Below are 18,606 nucleotides of genomic sequence, written 5' to 3' on the forward strand. Positions count from 1 at the left end.
GTGCAGAAAAAGAGAGAAGCGTCATTCCAATGGATGGGAAAGAATCCGAACTGCCCACCTGGGGATTTTCAGAGGAAAGGTAGGTCTGTAGAAATGGTACAGATTTTCAGTATTTCTGTCTGAACACGAATTTTGCTTCTCTGATAGCACTTATCTTTCAAGTGTGTTTGCATAGATTACTTAAAAGAACCGTGTTGTTTGTGAGCCTCTCTCTGTTCCGTGGTACCCTTGCCAGAAGGTGTCTCACTTGCGTGGTCATCACAAAAAATTGTAGGGCCATTTGTTTGCTATGAGATATCCTTAGGTGCACTGTAGTTTGATTTAAAATGATGTATTGCATACTGTCAGCAATGTGGTTAAGAGAATATATTAACTTAAACTAGCTGATGCATGTGCAAGGCTTGAGTGAGCACAGCATATCTCATAAATGCTAGTTAGCAGCAGAAATATAAGAAAGAACTGACTAGTGATGTGGGAGAAGGTTCACAAGTACTGCAGTGCTCAGCAGAGCAGAAGGAGATGAGAGGAGGTGAGAGATTCAGTGTCAGAAATGGGAAGTGTAGCCTCGGTGAGAGAGGAGATGCCTGGCCAGAGGAACAGGTGTAACCAGAAAGAGGGACTAAGTGTTGGCAGCTCTGCTGCTGTGCCAGTGGTCACATCCCTGTGCCATGCTGGTCCACCAACCAGCTGGATCCCATCTGTGCGAGCTGATCTCCCAGCGCTGTGTCTGGTCCTGCCATGGTGTTCTGTAGCTCTGATGGTCTTTCAGAATAATTAACTCAGGGAAGAGCAGAAGACGTGAAGGAATGAGGGGGAGAGGAAAAAAGCACAGCTGAGAAGTTCTTTTATTGAATTTGGCTTCCCTTGTTGTAAGTTTGAAGCCATGAAAGATGTTTTCAAGAAGCAGAAGTTGCTGAAGGAATGGATTATTCAGAATGTGAAAAGTGCTGATTACAAATTACTCTGTGTATGCTTTAGGTTGCTAAGTGGAAAGAGATCTTAATAACTATGCTGATAAACTCAGTATTTTACCTTGTTATTTTTATTTATGTCTTTGGAAATATGCTAGTTTGCATAAGTAGGAAGGCATATTTAATCTTGGAGCAAGGCACAAACACACTCAAAGAATTCCCCAGTATAGCGAGAGAGGAGGATTTTTTCCTTTATTCTATTAGCATCTGGTATCTTTTTTACTTCAAATGGTCCACTAGTGTATTGTCCACAAGCTTTTCCTGCGTGAAAAACTTTGGGGGTTATGTGGCAGATCTCTGCATCCCAGCAATACGTGAACCTCACCATGAACGGTGGAGCAGGGTGTTTTTAAATATGGATAATTCTCAAATGCTTTAAGATTTAGAGCATTAAGAAAGAAAATACTGCCAGGTAAACTCAATTCCTTAATTCTGAGTGAAAGCTCTTGCTGTCTTCGGCTTAGAAAACAGTTCAAGGGCTGAGTTGCAAATCGAGGCTTTTTCCGAAGAAGAGCTTAAAGCAAGTTTCTTCTGTCTGCTGGGCAGAAAGATCTCCTGAAATAGCTGTTACCCAGTCATTCTTAATGGCTGTCCCCTGAGGCAGACAGGGCCTGTTCTGACTGTACTTATTGATCTGTGTTATGAAAACAATTACAATAGCATTCATGAGCCCTGAAAACCGTAAATAAATATAGCATGCATACTTTACTTAAATCAATAAGTTTGGTGGGGGGTATAATATCCTTCTTGAAGCATAGCTCTAGGAGATTATCATGCTTTACAGTGCTGGAGAGGGCTCTGGTAATGTATTTAATAATGGCAATGATAAAAATAAGGCTTAGCAAATTACCTGCTTCATGTGGTACTGCAAAACCTCTTCTCTCAGCTGGCCTAAAACCTCTTCTAGCCCCAGGGTCCTTTCTGCTGGAATGACAAATAATTCAGGCAGGGCTTTGCACAGCACAAGGGGGAATGGCTTTAAACTAAAAAAGGGGAGATTTAGATTGGGTGTTAGGAAGACCTTTTTTACTCATATGGTGGTAAGGCACTGGAACAGACTGCCCAAAAAGGCTGTGGATGCTCCATCTCTGGAGGCATTCGAGACCAGCTTGGATGGGGCACTGGGCTGCCTGATCTGGCAGGGGGTTTGCCCATGGCAGGGGGTTGGAACTCAGTGATCTTCCTGGCCCCCTCTAACCTGAGCCACTCTATGAAAGCAAGGTGTCATTTCAGCTGGGGATCTCAAGCACCGCATCAGTACAAATAATTTTGTGTAATGATTTCATTTTATTTAGTCTCAGGCTTTGTCTAGAGACTTGCAGAGGAACCATTAGGCATGTCTGGGACTGTTATGAAATTCTTCCCTCAAAAGTGATTTATCTGATTGAGGGTGGTATTATCAGCAGCCTCTGACTATTCATCAGAGATGGCTTTCCTCCTGCCCCTGTGGAAGCCAGCTCAAGATGAATTAAAAACTGGACGGATCTGAAAAGAGCCCAGTGTGAACCAGTATATCAGGCCAGTTTTCTGTCATTCAGGTGGTCTGCCCACAGGAAAGGATAGAGCCATCCCTGCCATGGCCTAGCTTTTCCCAGCTGGAGCTATAGCTACTGCTGCAGTGCTCCATGGCCAAACTCCATGCTGGGAGCAATCAATAGTTGATCAATGGGACAAAGTGGTGGGTGTTGGGCTGCAGAATTGTGTCCTGCATCCTGGGTTTGCTGCCTGGCGTTGTATGTTCTGCATGCCAACTGGCAGTAGCAAAAGTGAAGTAATTTTAGCCATTGAAAATGTGCAATTGCAAATTCATGTTCTCTGCAGATTACTCTGAGCACTAAACAGTCATTCCAGAGTACCTGGCTCCAACCAGAAACAATGAGAACAAACATGACAGTGGTCAGAAATGGATTTGAGGACAGAAGCCTGGTAACTAGATGGACTCCTACTGTAACAATCAGTATTGAAATACTGTAACTCTGTGAATATTAAATCAGGCCTTTTTAGGGCATCTTCAAAATAACAGCCTCTGGTGAGAATGCATCTAATTTACTGAAATTCCCAGAGCTTGACACATGACAGCCTCAGCAATGCAGAGCTGTCCCTGCTTGATTTGCCTTTCTCCCTTATGGGCCCATCAATGTGGCCCGCCTGATCTGGTCAACACCCCCGTGTCTTTGCTACCAGAGCATGTAAATACATGTGATAAATATGAAATTTGGGGCGCTACATAAAAGAAAACACATACATTTATACTTTCTGAATCTTTTTGAAATCCTTCAGCTACAGAGTTAAAAATGGGAAGCTATTCTGATGGAAAAGACTTTGCTTTAGAGAAGGTAAAATATAGTACCACAGAACAATTCATACTGGCAGACACAAGTCCTTTGCAGATTGCTGAAGTTTGTCCGTGCTTTCCCCAGTGTTTTTTCCTGAACACAAGTTATTGTTCTGGTTTTGCTTTAATTAGTCCCTCATAGTGCCACTCTGACAGATTAAATTAGGTATTGCTAACAATATGCCTTGTAAATACAGTCATTTTTTTTCTGTCTACAAATTCTCTGTGCTCCGGCTGTTGTTTCCATGTCTGTTTAGTGCACATGATTATATAATCGTATCCTAGAAATAAAGGTGGAATAGTTGCTAATCTATTAACTGCTCCCATTTCTCAGCTGTTATTCTTGGTGTGTGACAGGCTGCCTAGTCCACGGGACAGTAAATGTGCTCCTGTCAAGTGACAGAAATGTTAACTGTGAGGGATAAGGAATATCAATTAGTAATACAGTCTTTTTTTCTGTCTTCTTAAACCGTGATCTTCACCATAATGTCTGAATTCTCTATACTGTACGTGCATTCCAGCTAGAGAGCAAATTCAGTTCAGTCTAATCCCTTTCATGCAGGTGTGTGACCATCAGGTGAGATGCATGGTGTATTTCAGGCTGGAATCATCATGTGAACCACAGAACTTGAGTTTGAGCACAAGTCCTGAGCTAACACAGCAGTTTAGGCATCAAGTGCAGATTTTCAGGTCAGAATGGACCTTTTAGATCTTTACAGCATTAACCACAGAATTTCTTCCAGTAGTTCTGTTTGGAGTCCAGCAGCTCATGTCTTTGTTGAAACAGAGCTTCAATACCAACTCCTGCCCTTAGCAGAAAACACCAACAGACAGCCCACCCATTGCTTTGCTCATTATTCTTATCGCTAGTTTTTGGTTTTGAGTTAAACCTTGTAGGATCTGGAGCTATGTCATTTTTTTGTGTGCGTGTATTTTTTTTTTCTTAAAAAAATATAATACTGCAGGGAAATATGAGAGACTTTTTTTATTGTAGCTTGTAATGCCTTATTCTAAAATTTGGTCCTAATGTGGCCATTTGAAAATGTTCCATAAGAATAGGAACTATGTAGAAATAACAGACTTAGATTTGTGTCGTAGGCTGTTACTTGAAGAGAGCGAAAACTTATTGTGGCTTCTCAGTGGGGAAATAATGAAACACGAAGAACAGCTTTCTTACCTTATATTTATACAAAGCTTTACAGTGGAAAAATATGGGACTTAAGAAGACAAGAAAGCTTCAAACCATTCTTCAAGCATCCCAGGCATCTGATTTACAATGCCACTATTATGTGAGAGGGGACTTCAGAAAGCCATCAGATGATGTGAGTAGGAGGTCTATGATTTGTGACAGATCTTTTTGGAAATGAGCATCCCTTGTCCCTGCGTGACTTCCCATGCTTTCCCAAGGATGTAGCTTGAGAGGTGCTTGGGATTCAGCATTTATGATGGGGTCTGTAACAAAAACCAGCATGGGAGCTGCAAGCAGGTATTTAAATAGTTTGAGTGAGAGTGTGAAACTGGTTTAAAAAGCATTTCCTGAAGGTACAATCACATCTGGCGCCAGAGTAGAAACACTTATGCATATTTCTGCACCCTGGGGCAGTTTTCAAGAATGTTGCTAATGTTAAATTTGAACTAAAAGGGCTTTAATTTTTCTTTTTGATGGGGAGCACTCGTTATGCAAATAAGATAGCCTTTGGGCAGCTGTTTTTCCATGTTTTCTTTTTTCCTTTTTTTGGAAGGATACTAGTTTAAAGTGGAAATTTCCACACTGAAGTTACCTATTTGGTCATGTTTCCGGGCACACTAAAAATACAAGCATGATAAGTTAAGCACTATCCTGGCTTGAAAGGATCCTTGTTTCACTTTGGCACTGTATCTGTTATAACTACTCCTAGACAGGGAAATTGCAGCAACTTCCATTTGTCCTTCACCTCAAGGCACAGGTAAAACATCTTTGGTTATCTCTTTAGCTGACCATTATTGGCCAGGATATGAAACAAACTGAATCTTTCCAAGTCCTTCCTGATCTACCTCCACACTGTCAATTTTTGGGTCAGAGGCAGTTTGAATGAGGGCATCCTCAGTGTTATAAGGGAAGCTGACCTCTGTACTCTGTCTTCCAGTATTCTTGCTGCACTTCAGTTTTTTCGTGTACTGGGTCCCTGGATTTGTCTGAATGTGAACATGCATCCACGCAGGCTTTGTCCATGTGATTACATTGGGTAACAGAAGTGTTTGATAAGCCATGGGTCTTATTTGCTACCAGTAGACTTAAAGAATTATTTAGAAGAAGGCCTAAGAAATCATGCTGTTATATGACTCCCATTCCATGAGAGAAGCCAATAGAGCAATAATGCTTTTTATTTGCAAATATTTTTTTCCTCTCCTGAAGTAATTTTTAACCTGTGGGGAAAGGGCAGACTACAAGGAACATTAAAAACTGGAAAACAAGAAAGCCATTTTAGTAACTTTTTTTTAATTTATCCCCTGTTGGCTATTCTGTCTCAGCTGCAGTTCACAAGAGATGTGCCACTGTGGTGTGAGATCGATCTCATGTGGTGGCAAACAGATGGAGGTAAGAAACTGGTCGTCCATCTTCAGGAGCTCAGTGAGACTCTGGAGCAACCCCTCCCTGGGAGCAGTGGAGGGAGAGAACTGGCATGCCTTGTAAGGTGCTTGCTTAGATGGAACTTTAAATCAACTGACTTGGTACCTGTGGGTCATGCAGATAGTTCCTTCCCACTCTGAGTTTCCTTACCCAGAGTTCTCATTTCTCGTGCTGGGCTGATGGTAAAATACCTGCTTGTCAACATCCAAATGGAATTTGCTGTACAGTGCTAATTGTTTACAAAGTGTTTTGGATCTATCTGGAGGGAAGATCCTCATGAGATGTAGCTCATTGTCCTGTCAATGCAAACTGACTTGGGTGAGCAAGGGCTAGAGGACCAAACCTCCTCTGTAAGGGAGATGCATTACAGAAGATGGGCAGCTTGCTGAGGGGAGAGCAGGTGGCTTCAGTAGGTTAAGTGGAAGCTCTGCTCTCCTGGGTAGGGGAACAGCAGCAATCTGAGTGCTGAGGCTGACAGGAAAAGTTAGTGAAAGTACTTTTCTACAGTGCAGGGCACAGCTGCAACACAGAGCTCTGTTGAGCTTGAAGACTTGCTGTTGCTGAGCTTGCAGCTGGAGGCAGGGAGCTGTGGAGCTGGGCAGGGAAAGCTGTATGCAATGCACTCTGCTTTTCATCCCTCCCACTCAGTAAATAAACTGAGTGGATGCTATCAAGACCTCAGCTTTTTGGAAGCATGGGGTGATGCAAAACAACCCCAGGACATTTCTAGATGAAGCGCGCACAACAACCTGCCACAGGGACATTGCTTGGTATCTTTCCCAAGCGCTCTGCTTGTCAAATGTTCTTGTGCTTCTGCTTAAGGGTGGTGGAATTTATGACCTCTCTTTATTTGCTATGCAGAGACACTGAGGTAGGACCTTCAGCAGTATGCCTTGCAGCTCTCAGGGTAATGCCCCACAGAGTTCCCTTCACCTTTGTTACTGTTTTCTGCTTGTAGTGAGCACTGCGCCAGCTCCTGCTTAAAGGCTTCTGCTTCTAGCTATTTTTTTTAATGCTGGGAGCAGCCTGAGTACAGCAATCAGAATAGCTTTCTGTGTTGCCAAACATATTTTGGAAAGAAGAATTACTATTATTTTATCAGCAAATCATTTCCCACAGGCACTTTATTCATCTGTGATAGAGGACAAAGAGAGACACTGAGAAGGCTGATGGGGCGGTTGTGGCTGGTTGAACCATAGCTGGGTCATATCGTAAATATTTTCTTCACTCCTGCATCTGGATCATGTTTGGTACAGTTGCAGGAACCTTTTGAAGCCCATAATTTTAGTTTTCTGCAGCTTGGAAAAAAAATAAATAAAAATAGACCCTAAAAGAGAAACAACAAGCAAACTAAATCAAAACACATTTTCCCAAAATACGCATAAACTTCCCTTTCCAGTAAGTAAGAAAATACCCCAAGGACATTGGATCTCAGCATTAAATCCAAGCCATTGGAAACAGCCTCCATAAGACAAACAAGGAAAGAAATGAACCCTGCTGTCCTGCCAAGGGCGACCACGTGCTTCCAGCGTCTTCATTCTCAGAGGGAATGCTGTTGTCACCAGGAGGATCCATGCAAGGAAGAGAGCAATGAGGCCTCTTCAGACCCAACCTGATCTCTCTGCAGCTGAACAGGTACAAATCATGGATCTTCTGTGCTTTTCTGTAAACGAGGGTGGGGAGTATTTACTGAGCTATGGGTGAATAATTGTAGCAGCTAAAATAAAAACAAAGCTGTGATTTCCCTTTTCAAAGCACGCTGCAGGCTTTGTTCACTCTCCCTGACAATTTTATTCCAAGGCAATACTGTTAACTTTAGGGAAATCTCTGTGATCATCATAACTCCAGACAGTAACACTGTCATTTTACACATAAAGGGGATCATGGTGTCCCATATAGAATGGTTTCAGCTGTGTTCTTTCACTTCCTTTTCAAAAGAGAGCTGACTTTGGTGATAAGACATCAGACAAACACGCCCCAAGTTTCATTCTGCATCCACGGCCTCCTCAGGAGATCTCCCTTCTGGATGGATGCAGAAAGCCCTGAAAGAGTATTCAGGGACTTAAATAATCATTTTTTAAGTGTTGGAAGAGAGACCTAAAAACTGTTTTTATGATTTTTAGTTTGAACAGAGCCAGGTGCTTGATTGAAGTCTCAGCATTTGGCATTTCAAATGCCACAGCATGGACATGACCTATCCACAAAAATGCAGTGAAAGAGAGAAGAAAGAGCAGTTCCCAGACAAGGGCTTTGTTTATGCTGAGAAAATAGGCAGATGTGATGGCTTCCACAGTGCTGTGGGTAAAGGTCCTCTGAAGAGATAAGTTGGCAGCTGGTACAGCAGGAGGAGATACTGACCTTGTGTCCCACTCCTGGGACTTGACAGGATGCAGGACCAGTTGCAGTCAGTGCAGTTGACGGGAGTTCTCACAGATGTGCCTGGTGTACCTGGGGTCACTTTTCTGTATGGTGGATGAAATAAGCCTGTGGCAGCTGGAGAGGGATTGCACAGATTTAGTTTCCTAGGTAAATTGTTATCAACGCTCGTAGTGCTGAGACTTTATGGAGTACTTCCTGAGTGATAACAAGACATAATTTTTGTTTTATATTGCTCTCTGTACAGCATTGCCAGCATGGGCAGTTATACTACCTGAAAATCAGAGCCAAGCTGTGGAATGGAGACAGGAAAGCCCACTTCACAGAGGGCAGGGATGAAACCTCATAAGTCATCTGTCAGGGAGAGCTGAGCCCCAGCACGACGTGATGTGGAGGTGTGGTACATGACATCTGGGCTCTCCCGGTACGCTGCTGGCCACAGCCATCTGGTGGGTATTTTCCTGTCTTTCATTTGGCTGCTCTTCCAAATGTCCTCATACAACTTTTTAAAGTTACTAATCTGGCAAATTTTGTTCCCTTGGGTATTTCTGACTGTCTCTGTTGCCATAAATGTGAGAAGACTGTAAGTGCCATAGGATGGATCCATATGCTACCCAGCAGATATCACTGCAAGGCAGCTGGGATGGGTTTCTTATATGCTGTGATGGTTTCTATCCTTTGCCAGGAAATGTCAGTTGGTGCTTGATGTGTTAAACTGAAAATTCAGAACAAAATTCAGCAAAGAAAATAAAATACTATTTGGTGAGTAATTCAAGCATCAGCTATTATGAGATATACCACTTTTATAAAGAAAATTCATCTCAATGTGTCTATTTGCTATCAGTCTCTATTTCCTGAGTTTTCATAGATATAGATAAAAAAAAAATCATAAAAATACACCAAACAAAAAAACAAAACAAAAATCCAAACCAAAGCAGCCTTGCTTTTAATACTTTGGAAAGTCCAGCAAAAGACTTTGAGTTTAATTGTTATTACTCAAGATTTATAATGGAATACACAATTCAACCTAAATTTCTGTTTTCTTTTAAGGTATATTTGCTATATGCCGTCCCAAGAGACTTTTTTACAATAAGCAAATTATTTTCAGCTTCAGAGTGAGTTTAGTATTTATGCTGAATTGTTGTTGGTTTGGATAAGGTAGGTGTGAATTACAGTGTCATTGGATTTCAAAATCCAGACAATATTGGTGTAAACAACATCAGTGAAATATAATAGGTTAAAATGTCATTGCTATTCGTAGGTTGAACACTCAATGGGCTAAAACTTTTATAATTTCATTGCAGTCAGCTGAACGTGGGTCAATTTACTCATCCTTTTCCTTTAACACAGTGTTGTCCTGCTTTCTTTTCCATGAAACTTCTCATGCTGGCCTCCAAATTTGGCAGATTTTTTTTTTTTTCTTTAATCTCCATTCTACAGATTCTCTCCCTCTCTTTTTTCTCTTTCTTTCTCAGGGAGTTAAATGTAAGCTGTAGTAAACTCAACACTGGGCAAATACTAAACAATGTACAACAGAAAAGTGCAGTGATATAGGTGGTGTTTGAGGTTCAAGAGTTGAAAAAATACATTTATGCTTTGCATAAAAGATTAAGAGCTTGATCCTGTTTTCATGGTGTCAGTGGGAGTTCTGCCTCAGTGAGGGAGGGATTAGATCCTGAAGATGTTTGTTGAAATGGTTTGGCCAAGGATTATACCCTTGAATACGCAAAAGCACACAATAACTGCAGCCAAAATAGACTCAAAATATAGTACCTGTCTCTGGTGGCTGAGCAGCACGTGAGATCCTGTTTTGAAACCAGGGCTGTTCTCTGTAATTCACTGAACAGGTTTGTTAGAGAGAGCACAGGACATTTTTTCCACGGGGGGATTTGATGAAAGGTTCAAATTTTGCTACACAGAAATAGGTCAATCTGCAAAGATACTGGTAAGAAAGGGTCTTACACAAGGCCAAAGAACTTAAAATGGATCTCAAGTCACGTCCTAGGGACTAGGCTCTACTTGCACAAAAAAGCCTTGATTCTTCCCTCTTCTTAGCAGGCTCCTTCACTGTTGATCTCTTAACTTCTTGTAGGACTGGTGAAGTAAACCTCAAAGGCAGCACAATCAGGCACATTTTAAGACACAGAAATTTATAAAACATGGAGAAAATTATGCTTTGAAGATCTTTGCTGAGTTTTGAATGTAAGATCTACCAGGGGATATATGCAGCCAGTGTTACCCTATGGTTTGTATTTCTCAGGAGCAAACCCCTGGACTTGCATGAGAAAAACAGCAGCACATGGTGTCACATGCAAATCAATACTTAAGTAGCATTTCTGGAAGGAAGAGGGATGAAGATACTAAAAGAAAGATCAAAAAATGGTTGGGAGTTGCCAGATGGCAGCTGCTGCTTGGGGACTGGCTGGGCATTGATTGCTGGGTGGTAAGCAATTCCTTGTGTATCACTAGTTTTGTATATGTATTTTATATATTATATTATTATTACTATTGTCTTTTTTTCCTCTGTCTTTTCTTTCTTTGTACATAGTTTTTGTTTCAACCCGTGAGTTCTGATTTGTTTTTTTCCCTTGTATATCCTTACCTGACAACAGAAAAGAATATTCTGCTTTTTGCAGCTCCACAAGCACATCCCCAGCAGCAATACCACCACTGCAGCCTTCGGCTTTTTCTGTCTGCTGCTGAACTGTCTCTGTTATGTTGGTAAAAAGGTTTCCAGGGGCAACTTTATCAGATTTAGGCAGCATTGCCCTCAAGTATAAAAGATCAGCCAGAGCTGGACTGTTAAAGGAATACTGAGAGGTCCCTGAGTGAAGTCTTTCTTACAGAGCAGGGTTAGTTGTACCCAGACCTTCCCAACAGACGGCTATAGGGGCATGCATGAACAGCTGCTGGAGGCCATCTCCTCTTAAGCGAGATGGACTGGAGTTGGAGCCACATCCCAGCAGCTTGGGGATGACTGTGTGGAGAGGCCAAGAGACACTGGAGATGACACCTCGAAGGCCAGAGACAAAAGCTGCTGTTCATCTCTCTGATGGACCATATTGCATATCGAGGTATGAAATTTCAGGAACCTACTGCATTTTTATCTACAGTAAACTCAAAATGAGCATTTAAAAGTCCCTTTCTGCTACTTATAATCTGTCCCTTACCCCTTTATGGCCCACAGAGGCTGTATGATGAAGGACTTTGCCACTCTAACCAACAAATCCAGAGTAGAAAACTGAAAACAGCTGAGCTGTATGTCCCTCTGTCTGGTTGGGCAGACAGTTGAATCCTGGGTGGATGAAAACTCATTCCTATGATGAAACAGGAAAGGGTCAAGGCTGTTTCAGTATCTACCAGTTGGCTTTCCTCATTCAAAACGGGGAAACTCAGATCCATCTGGGGGTTGACTTTAAGCAAATAGTAGTATTTGTAAGGTAATGTCTACTATGTATTGTAACAGCTGATGGTCCTGTATTTCCTCAAGGTGTTTGACTGTTTTCAAGTCATTGTTATGGGGAAGAATATGTTTGCAGAAAAACCTTTGACACTTCATCTGAGTTCTCACATTTCTCTCTCTGAACTCCATGCTTCTGATGAAGAACCAAACAGGAATGGGAACAGCTGCTCTTTATGGAGGAGGTATGTAACAAGTGTGTTTTATATTGCTTTTAACAACATTCGTCCATCTCAAAAGATGGTTGTGCGTTAATATTCAGTAATCAAACTCTGTTGGAAATTACTTTGGTACTTAGCATATCAGCTGTAGCTATGAGAGCAGACTGCATATTACTTAACCTCTGGGTTCCCTCTTCTCAGTAGTTGTAGGCCAAGGTCAACAAGGCCAAATGTGCACCAGAGCTAGAGCTGCTTTGTATGGAGGAGGGATAAAGAGCATAGCTTCTGGCTGGCACAAAAGCCATAAGGTTGTCTTATCTGTAACAGGCTCCTGTGCCCTTAGGTTAGCTGGCAGTGAAAAGGTATTGCTCCTACGAAAATCCCCAGTGCCTAGGGGACAGAACAGAGCTACCACCTGCCCTCTTCTAACTGCCCATTTACATTCTGTATGTGTCTGTGCTCAAAGTTCAGGTGTCACAATATTTTATTGCACTTGGATCAGTATCTACTCAGTAGTTTTAGCAATGAAAAAATACAACAGCAGCCCGTCAATTGCAGGTAGATCTTTCCACTTGTACTTAAATTTAAGTGGAAGAAACAACTTAAATGGAAATATGGTTGTTGTGCAGACTACTACACACCCTGAAAGCCAGCTCCTACTTCTCCTAAATGTATGAAGGCCTAACTGATTCTGTGGGAAGATGCTATCAAGTTGAATAGAGTATACTAGAAAATACTGCAGAGGTGTTATAAATGAGGTTAAAGATGCAGAAACTATAGAAATTGATCAGAGAAAAAATCCCAGAATCCTAAAATCTGCAGATAACAACAACAACAACAACAAAAAGATATGATTCCAGTAAAAAACAACTTTCTTATGAGCTGGAAAAGTGCAGCTTATGTTTTTGTTTCTTATTAAGCACACATACTTGTTTTCGTAACTTTTACAATTACCTTCATCTTGAACTGCTATCTGGCCAAACCAGAGTCATGGTTAGGATGACTTGTGCTATTGTGGCCATTTTGTTAAACATACTATGGGGAAGAACTGCCAAATATTTTGAGCGATCAAAGATATAGGACTTGGCTTGCTCAAGGGAGTAGATGTGACGAATGTTCCCTGTGCTGTCTCATGTGATTTCAGTTCCTGCGCAGCAGTATGGCTGGGTCATGAAAGATTCTGAATGCTCTCTTAAGATGCTGCCTTTCAGAGCAGAAATCCTTTGAGCTCACTGACCGGGACTAGATCATTAAACAGCACTGTCTGTTTGCTGAGTGCTTTTGGAAATAGGTTAGTAATGTTCTGGTTACTTATGAACAGAAATCTGCCCAGGTGGCAGAAGAACCAGACACAAGCAGAAAATGTATTGTTGATTACCCCTTTCAGGGCAGTCAGGAATGGAAAATCTCCAAAGGTTCACCCTGTCTTGGGCTGGTGAGGACACCATGGCTAGCAGACACTGCTAGCTGATGCAAATGTCTGAAACTTGTAACACCACTGACCTTGTCCTTTGAACAGAGCGTTTCATTTTCCGTATTTGCCAGTTGGGTATGTTTCTTGAAAATAGCATTTGCTTGGAAATAAACCATAGTAAAGGCTGGCTAAAAATTGACAGCAGTGTAATAGGGTTATGAGAAAGAGAATGTTAAGAATTTCAAATAGCTGTCTTGCAGATCTGAGCCTTTTCCTTCCCTGTAGCTGTCAGCAGCTTAGCACAGAGAGAGTGACTACAGGAACAAAACTTAGGCAGTAAAGCTGTCACGAAGAGGACTCTGGATAGGGAGAAATGATTCCTGTTTAATCCAATGTTAGTGGAATATACAGACGCTAAAATAACAGCACAATCCCACAAGAACACAGAAAACTGTATCTGTGTTTTTGTCTTCACAAAGGAGAGTTACAGGGTTAAAAAAATCCCAGTGCAGAGTTTCTGTAGGCACATCATACTGTATCACCTGTAGTTCTTTTTTCCCCTCCCACTCAGATGGGAACTTGGATATTCTGGGAACTCTATAAATACCCTGTAAAACAACCACTTTGTCAAGACTTTCTGTGTTAATGAGGCAAATGTATGCATTGTTTTGAGCCCATGAATAGATGTTTGCACCATTACTTGTGCTTAAGTGAAGTAGATGCTTAAATATTTATTAAACATGGATCTAAATCTCAAAATGGACCAAAGGAGGTTTAAATGGAGAGAGACTAAATTATGTAAAATATCTCCATAGTATATCTCCCACATCTGACTTGATGCTAAATGATTTCTGGGAGCCCAGTGCATGTATGTGGCTCACTCCAGGGTATAAGTTTTTTTTCTCCAGTAGTAATTCTTATCCTACAGTCCCGAGTGATGTGAAAATGGTACTAAAGGCAGGACTCTACTGGCACTGATAAACTTGATAAACTCTACAGACAAGAGAGCTACAAAACCAGAATCAATTTCTACTTCATGAATAGTTCTGAAATATTGGCATCTTGTTATTCTTGAATCACAGCAGATTTCAGATTTTTAAGATTTCACCAAGAACAGCATTTTTGAAAATCTATTACGTTAGATCTCAGCTTTTCCAATATTAATCTCTAAATGTACATTTTGCATCATTTGGTTTATTAATATGGAAAATTTCCTATGCTCCACTTCAATTCTGATGCTCATTTTTACTGAAAACAATGTGTTCCCATGAAAGAAATGTAATTTGGCACGTTTTCTGACAGAAGGATGCATTTCCTTAGAAGATCTTTAACAAGCTTTAGATTTCAGCATAAATGTAATTAGTCAAAAAAGCAATCCAAAGGATGGCTCTTTGTAATGCCAGTAAGGCTACTAAATGGCATGTCTGCTGCAGTTACAATCAAGCAGAGCAATAACAATAAATCTGACTCTGAGTAACACTCAAAATAATAAGGACAGTTACTTGTACAAAAGTGAAATCCGTGGATTTTCCAAGTTTCATCGGGCAGGATCCAGAGCACAGTGGGTTCAGAGAGTTCAGTTCATGTGCATTCAATTCTTAGAAAATATTCCAAAGGAGAGGAATTCTGATCCCTTTTTGTTGCTTTTTTGTTGCTCAGGAATACAGCTCTGCCAGGTGTGGTTTGGAAAACAGGCAATCAGAAGTTTTCCTAGAAGTGCTTCTAAGTTGCATTGGCTTGGTAAGCACAGGTATGACAAATCCAGAATCTGCAATGAAACTTAGAGAACTGCAAGCTGCTTGACCCAGAATTAGCTTTGACATGAAAACACTGCTTGTAGAAAACTTGAAACTTGTCACAGGTTTAATCTTGTTGGGTGCATGGCTTCCTACCTGCATCTTCCAACAGAGATACACACTAATGAAGCCTGTATTTTTCTGCTCATAAATCAGTAAGAGTGGAAAAGGAACAGATGGATTGACTTTTCACAGGCATCCCCAGACAAGATGCAGGAGTGCACCAATTCTCTTCTCTCTGCCCAGAAAAATCCCTTATGCAAAGACTTTGGCATCTAAACATCATTACATGCTCTTGTTCATTTCTGAGCCGCTCTGCTGTAGTTCTGCTATTTTTTTTTCTTCTTTTATGCACTGCTAACTAATTAGAGTAGGGACCTTTTATTCGCATGTAGCAGTGAACAATTTCCTCATTTATCTTCAGCAGTGATTATATCATGTTTATAACAAGTTTAATTTATTTTCTGTTTGCTAAGGGTGAGCATCAGAGAAGAAAATGACAGTATGATGACAGACATTCATAGAAAATACACCTTGCATTTTGGAAATGTGTAAAAACAGAGAAATAATACTAAACATGCATAAATAAAGAGTGCAACATCTTTTTCCCATTGCTCTTAAAAATGTATTGCAAACCAGTCAAGAAGCCTGCTCAAAAGCAGAGAGTTTCATGGGTAACTCCTGGGTCAGTGCAGGAGATAGATGTGTGGATTTCTTCAGGAAGGATGACTACAGATGATGTATATACCAGGGTCAGTGGGTCCCATCTAGCTCCATATCTTGTCTGATATGGGAAAGATCTTAAACAATGGCAGATCTAATTATTTTGCAAGATGGACAGTCCCTGTGTCATTTGTCCTCTCCATGTACAGTAATCATCCATCCTTCTCAGCTTTCTCTGCTCTTTTACTAGGGCTACAGTGCAGTCCATGAGATGGTTGGCATCACCACTTCCTGTACTGAAGGCACCAGGCATGGACATTAAGCTCAGTGAAACTGAGTAACTTCATTGAGTCTTTGGATCCACCTTGCTTTATCTAATAAAATTGAAAGGTATAGCTGACTTTTATGAAGATGATTATGTCTAATCAGGTAGATAAGCAATCCTACTAAATCAACAAACTATGTCCCCAAGTGTCCTATGAATCAAAACCCATACATGTATAATTTAATAGTTTATTCTTAAATTTATGGTTTATTTAGGATCAAAGATATACATGATGACTAATGACTATCTGTTCAAGTCTCTATAAAATGCATGAATCCCTCAGAGAATGATACATCTTCTTTAAATGAATAGAGGCTGACAATCGAGGATCACGTGTTCTCCCAACCTTCTGATAAATGTTCTTTCTATTACTTCCAATAGACTTTGATACATTAAACTGGATAATTTATTCTCAGTAATTTATCTTTATCTTTGTTCTCATGGGTATCAGCTCATCTCTTTCTATCTTTTCTTCCTACAGAAATGCAGTGCATCAGCATCAGGAACAATAAACATAAATCAGGTAATTTCAAATTAATATTATGGCATCTTCTTGGTTAGACTAGAAAATGAGTAGTGAAAAACTATGCATTGTATCTTCTATACAGCAGAAACTCAGTACATCTACACTGCTGATCATTTCACTTTGTCCTTAATTCACTCGATAACTCAGTCCTATAGTGTATTGCTATGGGTAGTTCCCTGCAGACTAAGAACAAAAGAACAAGTTCTGGCTGCATGGATTTTCCTTTGTACTTCTGCTGAGTTGAATATGGATTAGAATGCTATGATAGTAAGAGAGAAGTCCGCCTTTTTAGACAGTTTCAGAAACTCATAGCATTTGCATGATACTGTTCAACCAACCATCTATCCATCCATTCACTTGCTAAATAAAAGAAATTCTGGCTACAGCCATCCTCAAGTCAGAGCTTTAAGTATTTCTCATTTGCACATCATTCTGCAGTTTGTATAAACTTAATTGGGTCTAATTCAGGCTCGGTAAATAAGGCCTAAAATCCAGGACTGTCCTTTATACTTTCCTTTGATTTTGCAAGTGATCAGGAATCTGCGCTAGGCATCTCAGATATTTTATTAATATAGAGATATATTATTTATTGTACATACATAAAATATATATTAAATATATATAAAATAAATAATACATATATATATATAGAATATTTTCCTGATGTTCTTTTCTGTAGCAGAACCTTCTCCTTCACAAAATTCGGGTGATGAGGAAAAAAAAAAAAGATACACTGCCTCACTATAGCAAACAGTGAGATAGAAGGAGAAATGGCTCCAGTGCTAAGTGCTGTAGTCACAACTATAAATAGAGAAATGGGACATTTCCTGATGCCGCTCCTTAATAGACAGATGTGGCTGTGAAAAGGTGAGCTCTTTAATGTGGTTCACTTCTCAGAAAGGTGAGAAGTGACCTCACTGGAGAGCTAGAGGAGAATTAGAAGGATTGATTAATATAAAAATGACCTATTTGGGTTAGAAGATCAAGATAGAAAGGATATGAAGTGGAGAAGATGGATTAATCTTTATGTAAATCGAAACAAGGTCAGTTCCTTTCTTATGTGTCATTTCAGAGGGAAAACGCTTGCAGTATGGAATTCTCAGTCTATTCACCACTGTATTGTGGAGTGGGGGGAAAAAGAGATATTCAAACTGCAGAAACCAGTGTAGATTCCCAGTTTTCACTCAAGCTGTTTCAGCTGTATACCGCAAGGGTAAGAAAGTCTGTGATAATATCAACTGCCTTCTTTATTTTTAACAAAGATAGTCGGACAATTTTAAGTAGATTTTTTCTTCTAGGTAACACATTTCTTTAGGGATTTACAGTATTTTTGCTTAGGTAGAACATTTATTCCCCAGTGATGCACTACTTTGATCATTAGAATAAGCTGCCACTAAGGTGATATCTTGTTCTCTATCATTTATTCAAGGTTGAAAGAGGACTAAATCTCTTCTGAATATTAAGTATTCAGACATTCTTTTTTTTACTACCTTCAAACTAGGAAATGCGGGGAAACAGTGATCCTCTTTCATCTAACAAATGGTTTCCAGTGAACTGAGAGTAGAAAGTACTGCCCTGCATATTGACCAGTACGCCAAAGAGTTTTCAGATGCTGGTGTATCTGTGTAGCACTCTAAAAGCACTAACTGTTGAGCAGATGCAAAAGGGGAACGGCAGTGCCCATCTCTGAGCCAATGTTGTGCTGTATCCTAAGGACATTGGAACCCTTTGGGACAGCATATGTTTATTAATATACAAGTTAAATTTCCATGCAGTATCATCTTCACTGTGAATAGGACTTGAGAGAATCTTTGGCTGCTTTTGTCTCTCCTCAGTGTAGTGAATAATTAATCCTTGAAAAAAGGTGACTCCAGGTATTTTTTTTATGGTCTGTCAAAGTAGCTCTGGTACCATTTCATCTCTCACTCTACAAAAATTTAAGAAAATGAGATCTGGGGATGAGAGTGT

At 40.4% G+C, this 18,606-nt stretch overlaps 1 long non-coding RNA gene across 1 annotated transcript; it reads left to right on the top strand.

Annotated features, from left to right (window-relative positions):
* LOC140254276 (uncharacterized) lies at positions 1-17,790 on the top strand. Its single transcript, XR_011904126.1, has 10 exons — positions 1-79; positions 7,317-7,552; positions 8,541-8,742; positions 10,554-10,736; positions 11,140-11,367; positions 11,784-11,938; positions 14,988-15,078; positions 16,038-16,177; positions 16,594-16,635; positions 17,711-17,790. It is a non-coding gene; the product is annotated as an uncharacterized lncRNA (long non-coding RNA).
* The last annotated feature ends 816 nt before the right edge of the window (positions 17,791-18,606 follow it).

The sequence above is a fragment of the Excalfactoria chinensis genome, chromosome 6 (genome assembly GCF_039878825.1).
Source record: "Excalfactoria chinensis isolate bCotChi1 chromosome 6, bCotChi1.hap2, whole genome shotgun sequence".
Lineage (NCBI taxonomy): Eukaryota > Metazoa > Chordata > Aves > Galliformes > Phasianidae > Excalfactoria > Excalfactoria chinensis.